Source organism: Copadichromis virginalis, linkage group LG23 (assembly GCF_057382275.1).
Source record: "Copadichromis virginalis isolate Kocher_CV1m ecotype Utaka linkage group LG23, C_Virginalis_male_GT1.1, whole genome shotgun sequence".
NCBI lineage: Eukaryota > Metazoa > Chordata > Actinopteri > Cichliformes > Cichlidae > Copadichromis > Copadichromis virginalis.
Genome location: NC_140639.1, coordinates 22,989,750 through 23,007,477, shown reverse-complemented (window position 1 = coordinate 23,007,477; position 17,728 = coordinate 22,989,750). Strand labels below are relative to the sequence as shown.

Sequence of the window (17,728 nt, the reverse complement as noted above, 5' to 3'; positions counted from 1 at the left end):
CAGCATCTGTAAGCTCTCTGTTCTCGCTCACCCTTCATGGAAACAAGCCCTCATTATTCCTCATGATTTATCCCTGCCATGTCTTGGAGGAGCTTCCTGGAATGCTCTTGCAGTGGTTTGTGCTGTTCGATGGGCTGGCGGGTTGGAAGACACAGGGCGAGGTTTGGCAAGGAAAGGTAGTGGCAGAGAGGAATGATGGGAAGGGGTTGGACGAGGAAAGTACAAGAAGTTTGAATATTTCTCATATAAACAACAATGTTGGAGAATGCTTTATAAAATTGTGTTTACCCGTTTGTGTCTTTTTTCTGTACTAAATTCATGTGGTCCTGTCTGACATATTTACTGCTGCAATTCTACCTAAGCTGCAAGACGAATTTGGTTGAAAAACCTTGAAGTACTAGGAAATCTCTGGTTTGTCAAGCAGTAAAACATTCAAAATATGCACAGAAAGATAATCTCTTGTCACGGTCCGGGGCAGCGGCCGTGTGGAGAGCGGAAGGAGGACTCAAAACGCAGCACTTATTCAGGTGTGAGGGTGATTTATTGATAATATCCAATATAAAGTGGGGATGGTAAAACAGAACTAAGGATGAACTAACTGGGAGAAACTACACAAAGAAATAGCAAACCTGAGCATGAAGGGAGAACAGCAGGGAGAGCACGCAGGGGATTACACCAGGTATGAACACAGACGACGCGACGAGGAGCAGAGGAAAACACACACTAAAGTACACAAAGAGACACTGGGAAATCACACACAGGTGGGAGACACAGCTGGACCTGATTAACCTGACGAGACAGGGGAACACTAACACCAGGGACCAATAGAGGGAGCACAAACCCAAAACCCAGTATCTAAAATCCCAAAACACAAACCATCCCAAAACAGCCCAAGAATAATAAAGAGAATAATAACAATAAGGAACACAAACACAAAGTCACTGAGTCATGGCCACAGGACCATGACAGTACCCCCCCCCCCCCCCCCCCCTCAAGGGCTGGCCCCCGACAGCCACAGAAACACACCACCAGATCCGGGCGGGCGGCAGGGGGCCCAGGACGGAGGGACCGGGCCAAGACCAAAGACGGAGGCCCCAGAGTCCCAAACAAATGTTCACAAAAAAAAACAGAGTCCAAAACACAGTTCAGGTGGCCGGCCACGAAGAAGGCCGTGGCGGCGCGTAAAGAGTTCGGGAGGCCGTCCACGAAGAAGGCCGTGACGGCGCGCAAAAAGTTCAGGGGGCCGACCGTGCGGAAGGCAACGGCGGCCGCTCAGGCGAAGAGGGTCCGGGGGTCGGCCGCGCGGAAGGCAACGGCGACCGCTCAGGCGATGGCGGTCCGGGGGCCGGCCGTGCGGAAGGCAACGGCGGCCGCTCAGGCGATGGTGGTCCGGGGGCCGGCCGTGCGGAAGGCAACGGCGGCCAGTCAGGCGACGGCGCCCGGCCAGTAGCCTAGCCAGCGGTCTAGAAAACGGCCGTTTAGCTCCAGACCCAAACGAGGCTGGGCCAGGCGAGGCTGAAGGCACGGAAGCCGGGGCCGCAGCGGGCGAAGATGCTGAAGACGCTGCTGCAGGCGATGATGCGGATGCTGAAGACGCTGCTGCAGGCGATGGTGCGGATGCTGAAGACGCTTCTGCAGGCGATGGTGCAGACACGGAGGCTGGACCAGACGAGGATGCAGACACGGAGGCTGGACCAGACGAGGCTGATGAGGATGCTGAAGCTGGACCAGGCGATGCTGATGAGGATGCTGAAGCGGAGGCTGGACCAGGCGATGCTGATGAGGATGCGGGCACGAAGTCTGGACCAGACGAGGATGCAGACACGAAGGCTGGACCAGGCGATGCTGAAGCAGAAGCCGAAGCCGGACCAGGCGTGGATGAAGCTGGAGATGAAACCGGGCCAGGCGTGGATGAAGCCGGACCAGGCGTGGATGAAGCTGGAGATGAAACCGGGCCAGGCGTGGATGAAACCGGGCCAGGCGTGGATGAAGCTGGAGATGAAACCGGGCCAGGCGTGGATGAAACCGGGCCAGGCGTGGATGAAACCAGGCCAGGCGTGGATGAAACCGGACCAGGCGATGAAGAAGCTGTAGCTGAAGCCGGACCAGGCGATGAAGAAGCCGTAGCTGAAGCTGGGCCAGGTGAGGATGAAGCTGGACCAGACGAGGCTGAAGCTGAAGCTGAAGCTGAAGCCGAAGCTGGGCCAGGTGAGGACGAAGCTGGACCAGAACCAGGCGAGGCTGAAGCTTCAGGCTGAGGCGTGGCAGTAGCAGGTGGTAGCGCTGCAGGTGATGATACTGCAGGAGGCGGCGCTGCAGCCACAGGTGGAGAAGCAGCCACAGGTGGAGAAGCAGCCACAGGTGGAGAAGCAGCCACAGGTGGCCGGACGGGATCCTCGGGCCCCCCAGCCGACGTGGCAGTCAGTGTGGCATGAGGCTGGACGGGCTCCTCGGGCCCCCCAGCTAGCGAAGCAGGAGGCTGGACGGGCTCCTCGGGCCCCCCAGCAGGCGAAGCAGGAGGCTGGACAGGCTCCTCGGGCCCCCCAGCAGGCGAAGCAGGAGGCTGGACGGGCTCCTCGGGCCCCCCAGTAGGCGAAACAGGAGGCTGGACGGGCTCCTCGGGCCCCCTGGCACACATGAAACAAAACCAGTAGGCACGTGGGCCTCTGGCACACATGAAACAAAACCAGTAGGCACGTGGGCCTCTGGCACATATGAAACAAAACCAGTAGGCACGTGGGCCTCCGGCACACATAAGGAGGGCTGCAGCTCCGCAGAGCACTGACCCTGCTCAGGCAGTGACAGCCCGGTGCAGTTCACAGCTGGCATCTTGGCCTCCAGGGGTCCAGAGTAAGCTGAGGGCAGAAACCCAGCCTCTGGGGAAGCCCCGGAGTGAGCAATAGTCTCTAATGTAGCCAGCTTTTGAGGAACAGATCCGTAGTGAAACAGTTTGTCTCCCTGCTCAGAAACAGCGGTGGAAAAACAGTGTGAAAATTGTGGCTTAAGGGAGGCTAATGGTTGAGCTACAGACTGGGAAGCTTGTGGCTGGACACAGAACTGAGCCGGAGAATGGCAATAAAGTCCTGGCTCAGAAGGAGCGGCAGAGACACAGTCTGTCAGTTTTGCAGCGGGTTTGTACACGCCCACTTGGGAAGGATCCGTTACCACGAAGGTAGGTAAGCGATCCATACAGTCTCCCATCCCGCTCTGAATAGCCCCAGAAAACAAAGTCCCGGAAACTGGGTAAAGCAATGCATCCCGCTGACTCACCGCATCGGGCTGCTCAAAAGTGAATGCAGACGGGGGGTGTAGTCCAAGGTCCAAAAGGAGAAACTCCCGCTCCCACGGACATAGCGAGCCTAGAAGCCATGGGAGACCGGTCACCAGACGCTGTAGCCGCCTCTCTATAGCGCGCTGGGACTCCCCGCCCGGGTTTTCCAGCCACAGGTCAATAAGCTCCTGTGTGGCATCGATTAGATTCTCCCGTAGCTCCTTGGACGGGTTAAGCGCTGCTGGGTCCATGTTGTAGTCGCGTCGTACTGTCACGGTCCGGGGCAGCGGCCGTGTGGAGAGCGGAAGGAGGACTCAAAACGCAGCACTTATTCAGGTGTGAGGGTGATTTATTGATAATATCCAATATAAAGTGGGGATGGTAAAACAGAACTAAGGATGAACTAACTGGGAGAAACTACACAAAGAAATAGCAAACCTGAGCATGAAGGGAGAACAGCAGGGAGAGCACGCAGGGGATTACACCAGGTATGAACACAGACGACGCGACGAGGAGCAGAGGAAAACACACACTAAAGTACACAAAGAGACACTGGGAAATCACACACAGGTGGGAGACACAGCTGGACCTGATTAACCTGACGAGACAGGGGAACACTAACACCAGGGACCAATAGAGGGAGCACAAACCCAAAACCCAGTATCTAAAATCCCAAAACACAAACCTTCCCAAAACAGCCCAAGAATAATAAAGAGAATAATAACAATAAGGAACACAAACACAAAGTCACTGAGTCATGGCCGCAGGACCATGACATCTCTATAAACAGATATCTGCATGTGAACATGCACATTCTGTAAGCTAGGAACAAACTTTTTGGTATCGGAACCTTTATGGTCTGCTTATAATCTGAGTTGATTGGCCAATCTTTGACATCAGTCAGTGTGAAGTAAAAAGGAGTATTGTGTTTGCTGAAATGCCAAAAGGTAGCTGACTAGCTTTTGATTAGCATCGTCTATTAGCGTTATTTAATTTAGCTGCCTTTCTAAATAGTGACCAGAAAATGGGATTTGAATTCTTGGCCCAGATAGCTGCAAAGTCCACCAAAACTGCTGAAAAATAATAGTCTGAATCATTTGACTAGCTGATGGATTTCTAAATTGGCAGAAAGGGAATTCCATTGTGTTACGGTTGCTAAGCATACAGGCACAGTATAGCTATAGAGTCAACTCCAAACTGTGGCTGTCATGTTTCTGACTTCCCCAATGTCATAAAAGTCTTGAAATAGTGCCATTAGTCCTTGTGGTTTTAAGGTAAACTCTATTTCAAAAAGACTTTTCAATTGGAGCTGCACAGTAGTTTGATGGCTAGCACTGTTCTGTTCCACCAGCCAACTGGGGCCGATCTGGTGTGGAGTAGGAAGACATGGTGATTCTAACTTGACTGTAGGTTTGAATGTAGACTGTGAACGGACAGTGTTTCTTTTTGACTCACCTTCTATCACTCACTATTTTGTATTACACAAACTATTGTATTTAATTGTTAGCAACTATCAAACTCCCTGAGCCTGGTTCTGCTGGAAGTTTCTTCTTGTTAAATGGGAGATTTTCCTTCCCACTGTTGCCAAGTGCTTGTTCATAGGGTGTTTTCTGACTGTATATTATTGTTGGGTTTTTACCTTACAATATAAAGCACATTGAGGTGATTCTTGTGAATTGTTGTTATATGAATAAAACGGAATTGAAGTGCCTTAAATTGACAGAATATGGGCAAGACTACAGATGTCATATATGTAAATGAGACTTAAAAAAAAGAACAAAAGCCCACCTAAAGTTAAGTTGTTTTGGGGGATATTCTTTGTTAGCAAACATTAAATCAAAAATATTATCTCAATATTATAGAGATACTATTCTGAGGACAGTTTTCTGCTGCTAATGCAGTTGCTCTACATGTATCTTGATACATGCTCAATCATCCAGGTAAAGATCCAAAAAGATGATTCTGTTTATCTGGATGTAGCGTTTTATCCCACTGAAAATGCTACGCTACTTTTTGGGATACTCTGCAGGTAGAGACAATCTCTAACCGCCACCATCCAGACTGTCCATGCCAGGCAATACCAAGTTTTTGTTGTTCACTTATCGCTGCTATCAGCTGAAGCTGAACAATGTGCTCTAGCAATCAGGCTTTTCCACTTCCTGTAGTTGTAGATGTTCACAGATTCTGGAGCTGCAGCAAGGGTAAAACAGAATGTCAAGGAAGTGAGTCATGATTGCATTCAAAGAATAAAATAATGAGGCCATTTTAAAACCAAACAAGCATATTCTGGTTCATGTATTCATCTTTTGTCACTAGTTTCTCAGCCACATATGCCCTATTTATAATTTTTCATTTATTCTGTCTCAAATAGGGTGAGAAGAAGAAACTTGGCTTTTGGTTAACAGGCCCAAGTTTTGAAAGTGCAGCCTTGTCTTAAAGCTGCTCAGGTTTGGCAGAAGATCTGGCAATCCAGTCGCTATTTTTAGGAACTCTAATCTCTCCTTTGTCATGTGAAAGAAAATCTTGGGGATATTACTGCTGTGAGGAGACTTCGACAGTCCCATTTCATCTCTTCTGGCAAGAAATCCATGTCAGTCAGCCTGAGCTTACATAACATAGGCAGCATTTCAGAGCAAAACTTTAAACTGATATCAGAAAGCTCTTGGGAACTTTATCCACAACAGAAAGATATTTTTAAAAAACAATGTCCTTTAAGCACAGTTTGCAAGAGTCTATGGATGTGCATTCCTCCCTCAGTTAAGCCTAACAAAAGCTAAGCTGGGTCTCCTCCAGTGAAGAGTTTTGAGGTCAAGGGTTTTTGAGGTCTGAGCTTATAATCCTGGCATCCAAACATTTTAATCCACATCCAAACATGTGTGGATGTGTGAAAACTGGGAGAGTCCTGTAATTAGACCTCTGGCAAATGACATGGTCTATAAAATGCAACACAGAAGCTCTTTAATGTCATAAGATGAATGGTTAGAACCCCGTTTTATCACCTCCTGTAAAACTTGGCGCTATTTATGTAACTTAGAAAGTGTGTGTTTGTCTGTAGTGCAGAAATTCAGATCGACTCATGGAAACACTCTTGCTTCTCTGTAAACTTTGGCTACATTTGCAGAGAACCACTAAAACCAAACCATTTCAGTTTAACTACATTTGCATTAGCTAATACCTACCGTGTAACCTTTGTAGCTGCACTGACTAACAGCTAGACAGTAGCCAGGCATAAAAGAGCCACAGGGTTAGCATTCTTGCTAATTTAAATATTTATTTTATCCACAAACATGGAAACATTTCCTCCAAATTAAGCCCCATTATGCTTGCACATGCAACCTGTGACACAACACAGAACCATAAAATGTAATACTTACACTTGAAGGGTCAATAACTCGCTGTGGTCTTTTTCTAAATAAATGCTAAGAAATATGCACCAACGGAAAAACAGGAGAAGAGGTAGTGGGGGGATAGGAAACAAATACAAACAGGTTTTCTACAGGAAGTTTCACCTTTTCCTATTGTTTCAGCTTACTTCCTTTGCTTCTGTATTAATTGTTTGCAAAAATAATTATAGAGAGGGAACTTCTCATTCAGTTTTTATATGGCCCAGCTGTGCTCCACACACAAGACTACAATAACTGTGAAGCGTACAACCAAACAAAATCACACCACGTTTGTTTCATGTTTGTTAAAACTTTAAAATGCTTCAAAATTATGTCTCTGAAAGTCACAAATGATCAGCTACATGCTAAGTGGTGTGGCCTTACTCCTGAGAAGTATTCCTGAAAGCCACTGCTTACAAACGCTAGTTTTCCTGGGCTTGTCAGAAGCATGTTTTTGCAATTCTTCTTATTATGTGGAGTATTTTATGTCTTTGTTTCATAGAAATACATAACTAATGAAAGAACACTATAAAAAAGATCTTGGCTCAGATTCATAAAGAAGATAGGATGTCACCATATTTGATCTAAACCTAATACAGAGTGATGTAACAGTTTGGCCACAAGTCTGCCACTGCAGACCAAATCTGTTAGTTTACTAGCACTGGCGAACAGCAGCTAACAGAAGTTATCAGTAAGCTAAGCTCACCTAAGCAATGCTGCCATGAATCAGAAGTGAGCTTCTCTGACTCACTGACCAGGGTCAGACTGCTTTCACAAGGTTTTACAGCCTCTTGCAGAGCAAATAAAAGGTGGACACTTCTCATCCAGCATTGACAGCTGAGGTAAACAGCAGATTGACAACTTTCCACAAAAAGGCGAATCCAAATCAGATTCAAGCAGTAGTAGAAACATGCTGGTCGGTGTTATGGGGTACAGTCTAAATTTAATATTTTTGATCTCTCTTGGCTGAGTAAAGCATGTTTGTCCTATAGCATCCACTGCAGGTAGGATTAAGCGCCTGAACTGGGAGGGGTGAGGAGACAGAACTCAATTGTAATCTACTGAACTCAAACAGTGACCATGGATAAGCAGAAGAAAATGGATGGATAGATGGATGCTGAAAGCTATGAATTCTGTCTCTTTTAACAGATTCCAAACAAGCTTTATTTTGATCTTAACTACATGGCTATATGTAGACGTTCCATTACTTCATCTTGCAAAACTGCAATGCCACTGTGTAGACAAAAGCTTTCCAAAGAAAGACATTTCAAAAGTATTCAAAAGCAACTTTGTCGTTCTTCGCACTAAAACAACCTGTCTCCAAGAACGCATTTTTCCTTGACGCAAACACTCATGCACTGATGTGCAAGGTGAAAAAGGATATATCAGCTATTGCACTAACGCTGGTAATAAGTGACCTCAAATTCACTTTTTCAAATTTAGCACAGAACAGCCTTTCATGGCTCCTTTTAGTGGTGTTGTTGTACAGGCTTTTTCCTTCTAAGGTTCTCCTCTTTTATCTGCTTTATCTCCCAAAAGGGAGAAAGTGGAGCAAGACCAAAAACACAGTAAGACGTGCACAGAAGCAGGGATGAGGAGCGTACAAGAATGTTGGTATGGAAAAGAGAGCATCAAGCCAAGCATGAAAGTGAGAGAGAGACAGAGGGGTAGCAGAGGTGAGGCAGAGAGAAAGTGATGAGACACACACATGCACAAAGTTGCCAGAGCCAAGCCTCCTCATTCCTCAGCAGCCCTCACAGAAGCTACTCTGTTTCCCTGGTGCAAACGCGTCACATCAAAGAGCCATCACAGCACGTCTCCATAGCAACACCCTTCAGCAGTATAGATGCAGCACAGTAGTTGGGAGATAGCGTTGGCAGACAAATGGTACGGACGGTCTAATAACCGGGCGCTAGCAGATGACTGATGGCCCTATTTACCATTCCTTCTCTGAAGGTCAAGAGCTAAGTTCATCCCATGAGCTTGAAACCCCGAAGGAGTCAGCCAAATATTTTTCTACAAGTATTTTAGAACAGAAGGATCTTGAGATGGCCTGTTTGTTGACCTTATGTTTCTTTGCTCTGGAGTCAGTGTGCATGTCTGCGCATTTTTATAGGCAAAAGTACAACTGTAGCTTTTCTTCAAGTCAGAGTGAAAAATGTTCTGTTTGCATACTATTTGTGCATTTTAAGGCAGCATGATGGTGCAGTGGTTAGCACTGTTGCCTTTGAAACAACCGGCTGGCCAGGCGCCTTGCACTGGAGATTGCATGTTCACCCAGGGCTTCCGTGGGTTTCCTCAAGTACTCTCAGCTTCCACCCACAGTCCGTGCATGGGTTAGATTAATTAGCAATTCTAAAATGACTGTAGATGTGAAAGTGAGCGTGATCTGTCTTTCTGTGTTAGCCCTGTCATGTACCCATAACCTGTCCAGGTTGTTTTCTGCCTTTTGCCCTACAACAAATTCTGAATTGGACAAGTCAAAGAAAATGAAACAAAAGTATATTCAAATTAAACATGTAAGCTCGGTCTGTTTTTGAGTTTTTCTTCCCGTTAAAAGGGAGTTTTTCCTTCCCACTGTCGCCAAAGTGCTTACTTATAGAGGGTCAAATGATTGTTGGGTTTTCCTCTGTATCTATTATTGTACAATCTACTGTACAATATAAAGCGCCTTGAGGCGACTGTTGTTGTGATTTGGCGGTATATAAATAAAATTGAATTGAATTGAAAATGTAGACTTGAGGGCAAACTTAATAAACAATTGACTAACTTTTATTTAGGCATGGGAAAAATCCCAAACAGCAGAAACAGAAACTCTAGTGATGAATAAAGCATTCAGGTAGACACACAGTGCAATCAGTGCAACAGAACAAGGTACTGCGAAAAACTGAGGGTTCAATGCACACAATGTAATTAGAGAGGACACAGCTCCTCCCTAATTACACAAGACACAGCTGGTGAAAACATGACACAGGTGAACAAAGTCGTATGGTTACGGTGTAACCTTGGTTCTCTTAGTGAGAGACTGTCTCTTCACACTGTTACATATTCCATATGTACGGAGTACAACCCCCCTTGGTCGTGGCGTGTGGATATTTCTTTTAAGACACTCCAGCATGCCCGGCTCGGCCCCACAGCTCACGTATAAAACAGCTGTGCAGACGTGACACCGGTGATAGTTTGATCAGGACGCATCTCCGAGCAGCCTGATGGTGGAGAGATAGTCTCTCACTAAGAGAACCAAGGTTACACCGTAACCGTACGTTCTCTAGCATATCGAGACTATCACTCCACACCGTTACATATTCCATATGTACGGGGTATCTCTGTAAGACACCCCGCGAGGAGACAGTGCAACCGAACTGCTGAGAGTGAAGGTGCCGGGAGTCAGTGATAACGCACCAATAGAGACACCACCCTGGTCAGGGCTTCGCAATGTGAAGGCCGAGCCAGGGGGCGGAGGCAGCAGTCTGCAGAGGCTAGACTGGCTTGAACTGGTCATGCAGGATGCAGGACCGCAAGTGATCGGCCGCTCAAGGTCAGCTCGGGAACCGCGAGGCAGACCGCCAGGGCACGCGGCACATCGAGCTGCCAAGTAGCATCCCGCTGGTCGCATAGGCCTATGACATGCGGGCAATGCCAGACAGAGAGTTGGCGCTACAGGCTGGAGAACTCTCACTCGCCACAGCGAGGCCTGAGTGGCGTGTAAGCCGGCGAAACGGGCAACAAGCCAGGGGAACACAGCCAGCAACTGCAGGTGAAGCTTGGGATGTGACCCATCCATCCTAAAAGCCGAAGCCGCCCCGAGCTGTAGACAGACAGGGAGGGGGGGCTGGCAGCCTAGCCTGTGTAAGTGGAGGGCTGAGCAAGGCGATGACATGAAGGTCCACCCCCAGCACCGTCACCACGTGCTTGTCCGCTGACAGAGGAGCCTCAAGAGTGAACTCGCAACGAGACACTCGAGGTCAGACACAAAGTCCCAGCTACTGGGTGTCCCCATGCTGGCCGTGTAAGTCCGTGACACACAGGCAAGCACCAACAGGGAGCCAGCAGTGCAAGCTGGGGACCTCTCACTCACTGGCTGAAATGTCAGACACAACAAGTTCCGACAAGCGCAACCCATGGCACGCGATTGGAGCGACGGAATGCCAGAAGCACATGCAGTCGGCTAGGACGAGCCTGTGCGTATGCTCCCCAAGGATCTCCAGCTGGAGCCTTCGGCTTCTGCCTAGGGCCCAAACCTGGAATCCCAGGACCAGAGAGAGGAGAGGAAGCGTAGCTCACTGAGCCACTGAGAGGGGACCCTACTAGGTGCGCAATCCTGCAAGAAGCGGGCAACCCCAGACAGGGAGATAGTGCCACAGGCTGGGGAACACTCACTTGGCCGGAAGGTCGCCGGTTCGATCCCTGGGCTCTCTGTCCTGGTCGTTGTGTCCCTGGGCAAGACACTTTACCCTACTTGCCTACTGGTGTTGGCCTGAGGGGCCGATGGCGCGATATGGCAGCCTCGCTTCTGTCAGTCTGCCCCAGGGCAGCTGTGGCTACAACTGTAGCTTGCCTCCACCAGTGTATGAATGTGAGAGTGACTGAATAGTGGTATTGTAAAGCGCTTTGGGTGCCTTGAAAAGTGCTATATAAATCCAATCCATTATTATTATTATTATTACTTGCTGGCTGAGGCATCAGACACAGCGAAGACCGACCAGCGGGCAAGCCGGTGAATGCGGCAATACGCCAAGGGAGCTCAGCCTGCAGCCGCAGCAGCCTATATGCCAGACAGAGACTGGTTAAAGGAGGCCAGTCTCTGTCTGGCCATCCACTGAGTGGATGGCCGAGGTAGGACAAGGCTCAGGGCCTGTCCCAGGAGCAGAGCAGCTGACCTGCACCATCCAAGACAGGGGAGGGGCTGGTGGCACAGGCCACTGAGGGCCCAAGTGAGGAGCAACCCAAGGTTCGTCAGGGCATAGCAGCCACTCTGTGCCATCCGTAGACAGGGGGCCAGCAAGAGTGGGCCTGATGAGACACTGGCGGACAGTTGGGGGGTGTCAGCTCACTTTGCACCTGCTGGCCATGTGACCCGCGACACAGCAGCAACGCACTAGACAGAGAGCCAGCGCTGCGTGCTGGAGAACACTCACTCACTGGCTGACGTATCAGACACAGCGAGGTCTATGGGCTCAAATTGTGGTCATAAATATTTTGTACTTACCAATTCCCTACTGTTTATTCCCCACAGTGTTAAGCAGGCCAACAGCGAACGCTTGATACGCTGAAGCCGTATCCCCTCTGTGTTAACACATATAGCAGCCGAGCTGCACTTTGCCCAGGCGACAGCGTTTGCTTGAACGCTGAAGCCGTGTCCCTGCCGTGTTTCCTCACTGTAGCCGAGCTACTCGCTAGCCAGCTAGCCTTTTTTTTCGAGGCGATAAGCCGGGGAAGGGAGACCAACCAAGGGGATTCAAAGGACCAGCTAGGGGGAACCAAGCTAAGGGATACCAGGGCATACCAGGGGAATACTGGGGAGAGGCAGCACCCATGGAGGATGCCGAAACACGCTCCTGATGGATGCACATACATACAGCACTCTCAAGGCACTCACACACACACACAACACAAGTGGAGATCAAACAATCACGGGTGTCACATCTGCACAGCTGTTTTATACGTGAGCTGTGGGGCGTAGCCGGGCGTGCCGGAGTGTCTTAAAGAAATATCCACACGCCACGACCAAGGGGGGTCGTAACCCGTACATATGGAATATGTAACGGTGTGGAGAGATAGTCTCGATATGCTAGAGAACTAACTAATGAGACAAGAGGAAGCAAAATCAAACAAGGCAAACAGCACAGCAGACTAGCAAAAATAAAACAGGAAGTAACGAACACTGAGACAGTGACATTGACATACAAACTTGACACAGAAGGGAATGCCAAGAAATAACAAAACCCTATACAAACTAACGCCTAAGCAAATTACTAACTGAAACCGATTTACTGAAACCAAAACCCAGGATTAAGAATTTTTTTAAATAATAATAATAATAATAGTTCATATAAAGGTATGGCCATAACGAAAGCAACACAAGAAATGTTTTAATAGTATTGACATATTGGTTTTTATAGTAATATCAATTAATACTGATGAATGTGAACTGATGAGAGTTTTCTGCAGTGCAAAAAACCCCCAGGAAAGTTACTCTTTCTTTCTTCCCACTCTGCCTCTCAGTTTCTGTCAAGCATGTGTCAGCAACTACAGAGAGTCTATGAGGAACAGGAGAGAGGAGGAAAAAGAGAGAGAGAGAGAGAGAGATAGGCTGTAGGAGCGGGTGAGCAGAGGGAGGGATACAGAGGGATACAGTTACTGTCTGCCCCCAGACGTCTTTTGCTCTCTCGTTTTGGGTACCGGAATCATAAGGAGCCCCAAGCCACTCTCTTGGCCTTATATAGCGTGTTTCAACATTTCTTGGCAGTTGAAAAGAGAAATCAAAGCCAGCAGTATAAAGAGTGTATCCTGGTCCAGTCCAAGCTGCACAGACATCCACATGTGAGCACTCATATACACAGAATCGAGTTCAGTAGCAGTTCTGGCACGCGTTTGGAGGAGGAAAGTGTCTGTATTTGGTACTCCCTCTGTTGCCCTCTCTCTCCTAGAGAGGGAGGGGGGTCTGAGGGCAGGGAGAATGCAGAGGTAGAAACAAGGCAGAGGGGGAGAGAAGAGAGAGCGTGAGAAAAAGTGGCACCAGTGTGCAGGTAAGAGCAGACTTTAAGATGCACAGACTGATTCATTTGCAATGTACTTGGTCTGCAATTCGAATAAATGGTGTGTTTAGCAAGTTTGTTGGGTTATAAAATTATTTCTTTTGTGGCTTAAAAAGTCTTGAGATGAGAATTGTTTCTCTAAACTCGTAAAGAAGCTGCTGCAGTTGCTGGGTTATGTATCTACAAGCAAGAGGGATGTTTTTGGATGTCATTTCAGTTAAAGCTGATTTTCTCTGTATGTTTTGGATGTAGGCTACTCTCCCACATGCTCATGGGAAAGTTGGTCCCATGGGAAGTGGGACAGGCAGAGTTCATGTAAGTTGCAATTTTCTTTGGGGGGGGCTCAGGAACCTTTTTATGACTGGACAAGCGGAGATTTGTAGCAGCAAAGTCAGGGAGCAACGCAGGTGGGCGAACACGTGTTTTCTCTCTCAGCATGACCTGCATCTGCTGTGGTAATGCAAGAGCAAAACAGAGCAGTTCTTAGGTAAAACCTTTGCAGAAAAGTAACGGCATCTTCCCTTTTTTCCTTTAGTTTTCTTCTCTTTGTTTATCTTTCGTTGAGTGAGGATGCAGAGTGATGGTAGTCATTCAGCTCTGACCTTGAGCTAACACAAGGATGGCAGTTAAACACAGGTGGTCAGGATGTTGCTAAAGCTTAAAGAGACTAACAAAAGAGATAAACGGTTAAAGTTAAACCCTTTTTAGACTATAAATCATTTTAATGAGAACTTATTGAAATCTATTTCAATACATTACATCACATTGCATGTATTGTGTTCTTGCCCTGTGATTGCACCAATAAAAGGGGAAGTTGACCCTTCCATACCATATATCCACCTAAAATATTTTGGTAGATATTAACTGAAGAGATATCTGCCTTCTCTTGAAGATAGTAAAACTTTAAAGGCACTTGCTTTGTGGAGCTCAAAGCAACTAATTAAATACAAAATAAGCATGGATCTACTCATGACAACTGCTAGCAAGCTACACTATAAGAATTGTGACATAACTAGATAATTATATTTGGAAAACACGTTGCTTCTGAGTGTTTTTTTAAAGACTTTCACCCTTCCGTTGGCTTCGGTTCAAAATGAGCCCTTTGGCCTGTTTGCCAAATGGGTCATTCCAACCCCTGCCTAGGACATCAAAAGGCATGTACCATTTCTATAACTGATGTAACCAAAGCTGGGTCACCAGTACTAAAACAGTGGAGTGAATAGATGGATAAACAGCACTACTGTCCAGAAGACAAATGTGTCAATTTGATCTAGAGTTAATTGCCCCTTTAAATTGATCGTAAGTCTCAAAGGAAAATGTTTTTCTGCTTTCGTTCTCTTGCCCTAATCCTCCTATCTTTTATTTAGCATAAGGTATAAGTCTGTTTTCCCTTTAGGTTTATCATGTTTTGACTTATCAGAGAAGTGAAACTTTCATGGATGTCACTGAACTTTATTTCCCAACTACAAATTCCTCTCAGATTTCTGTGCAGGTACAGCCTTTATTTTCCTATGTCATGCATCAGAGTTGTTTTCTAGATCGAAGATGTTATCCACTGTAAGTGTGCCTGGTAGAACCACTGTGATGCATCAGCTCTCAAGTATGTGCTGGGAAGTATTATAAAAGCAGTAGTGACCAGAGAGGATGGCATTTAACATGTAATCCCACAAGAGGACGTGGCTGAAATAGCAACGACTCGGCATGCTCGCTTACTTCTGTCAATAAGTGAGGGGCTAGAGAGGAAAACCCAAAAGCAAGTTTAGATTAAAAGGAAAGTTCACTACCAGAAAACACAAACAATCTACTTTGAGATTTACTCTGTAAGGAGAGTGCAGACAGATGCATAAACTGAGGCCTAATTTATAGCAAAGGAGTGTTCACCAATTCTTCTAGTAAGCCTATATTTCATTGCATTTTTCTGCATGTATATCATTGATTTTGGCTTGGCGTTGTTTCTTTATTCTTGCTTCACTGTGCCATTAGTGGTTAAACGGCATCCTGCGGCCACACTTAATTAAACAGGAAGTGATAGGCAAACGGTGTAAGGAACAGGCACATTTGCACGCTCCAATACTGGCGCAGTCCACTAATGATGAAAACATGATTGTTTTCGACCTCCACAGAAGCTCAGTCTTTGAAGTGTTATTGCATGTTATTAAATCTGTGCCAAATGTGAAACCTCTTCCACTACTGAAGCCGCGATCAAATGACCTAACCTTTATGGTGTGCGATCATACCCCCTGTGTGTAAAACTCCAAGATGGACTTTGATAGTTGGAGGTTTTCACCCTGTGTCCAAAGTGAACCACAGTTGCACATCTGATATTCATCACTGCTATGTTTAATGGGATATTTTGTCGTCTGCAGCTTGCAGTGATTGGGTTGTAACCGTACAAAGGGGTGATGTAGCCAAGCCACTCACTGTGGGTTGACCATGATCAAATAGCTGCTTCCTCGGAGATCCATGGTCTTTGGCCTCCTGCTCGTCCACTCAGGCCTCAAACATAACATCAGCATCTTGGTTTCGAGGTGAAATAATGCAGTGCCTTCTCTGGTGAAGGCAATTCAGTGAGATGGATCTCGTAAATAACCTCCTGGGTGTTGTGGTAAACTTTGTCTGAACCATTTAGGGTTGACGCTAACACTTATGCTTGTTGGACAAGTTTTACGCTTACTTATGGTGTGTTAGCCATGTGGTAGTGATTTTGTTCTCGTGTACAAAAGAAAAAACTTGTTCTTTTGTTATTCACGAGATTTAAACAGTGGATTTGGCATGAAAAAAAATGGAAAGCTGTCGCTTGATGGATTTCGTGTTTTCATCCTGTCACGGTCTGATTGTTTGTTCAACCATCACAGGATGGTTTTCATGGAAGCTTATGTTTGTGCGATGCTATCAGGCATTGATGGAGTGCAAAACAGCTGGTGAATAGCGTGTTTTACTTTGCAAAAACAATTATTTAGACGTTCTATGTACACACCACCCTTTTCCATCCTGTTTGGATTCTCTCTGAAGCTGTTCACCTCAGACTGAAGGTTTTCAAAATGTCCTTTTCCAAATTTAGATATCCACTGAACAGCTCAGTCAAAATTCCATGTTTACAAAGTGGATTGTCCATTTTAAAGGATATTGAATCATGACTTTGATGCAATAGCTCTTATAAGTGATGGAGAGCATTTTAGTGCCAAATTATCCCCATGCAGTATTCTCCTTTGGCAGCAGCGAGTCCTTTATTTTGCCATTATTTTACTACAGTTTGATTTAAGTCTCCTTTCAGATATTATTTAACCACAGGCGACGTTCAGTGCTGCCAGCAAGCCGCTGCCAGCAACACAGTGCCACCCAGTTGAACATGGAGCATTACACACTTGACATTATGTCAAAATGTCAAACCGGGAAAGCAGGAACATGCACTCCAGCATCACAGGACTCAGCGGATTTATTAGGCCTCCAAGTAAAACAGAAACCCAGCCGATGTATAAATCCCCCCAAAAGGCCTGTTTGAGCTCCAGTCCTTATTTGGCCCCCGTTTGGAAAGTGAAGAATTTAGTTTCTCAGGCAAACTGCCATCGATGCGGCAGTGACTCTTGTGTGGGCAGAACGAGTGCTTGAGGAATTTTGAATGTGGTCAGACCCATGGCAGGCTGATTTATTGGAGCCAATGAGATGATTTATTCACAGTGGCAAAAGCATGCTTTCTGCCATCACTTAGGATGAAGTAGATGAACCAAGATCACAGTCATTATCCCTCAATCGGAGAGGCAAAAGGGCAAAAAAAAAAAAAAAGAAAGACAAAACACAGCAGCTCCAAGTTAAGAGAGTCAAAAAGTAAGAGTAATGAAAAATGAAAAAGGTGAAACAAACGATGCAAAAGGTGCTGAGTAAATTACTGGCCAGTGTTATACTGCAATCATGTTAGACACCTGTGCAGCTTCCCATTAGTTGTTTCTGTGTTGACTATTTGTCCAGTGATAAAGTGTAAAGTGTGCGTGTTAGTCCCCATAGGGAAATAGTTCCTCTGCATTTAACCCATTCACCCAGTGAAGCAGTGGGCAGCCGCCAGTGCAGCGCCCGGGGAGCAGTGTGTAGGGACGGTACCTTGCTCAGGGGTACCTCAGGGTAGCCGTTCAGTGGAGTCGAACCCCCGACCTTCCGATCATGGGGCCACCACTCTACCTACTGAGCTATCCCTGCCCAGAGCTAAGAAACCTTACCTTAGACTATTTAGACCTGGAGTCTATTTGGAGGATGCATTTGCAGTGGAAAAGATCCTAGTTGGTGAAATGGTAGGAAAATAAAAAGGCTGAAGAGTCAAGTTT

The 17,728-nt window shown here is 46.7% G+C and overlaps 1 protein-coding gene across 5 annotated transcripts in view; it reads left to right on the top strand.

Annotated features, from left to right (window-relative positions):
* Nucleotides 1-17,728, top strand: part of LOC146680913 (tensin-1-like) — a 126,687-nt gene that overhangs the window by 41,611 nt on the left and 67,348 nt on the right. The window contains exon 1 of one of the 5 annotated variants that reach the window (XM_085449039.1): nucleotides 13,334-13,403. The exons of the other annotated variants lie outside the window; for them this stretch is intronic. The gene's annotated coding sequence lies outside the window, so the exon portion shown is untranslated. Of the gene's footprint in view, nucleotides 1-13,333; nucleotides 13,404-17,728 lie in introns of those variants that run through there. 5 annotated transcript variants of the gene reach the window in all.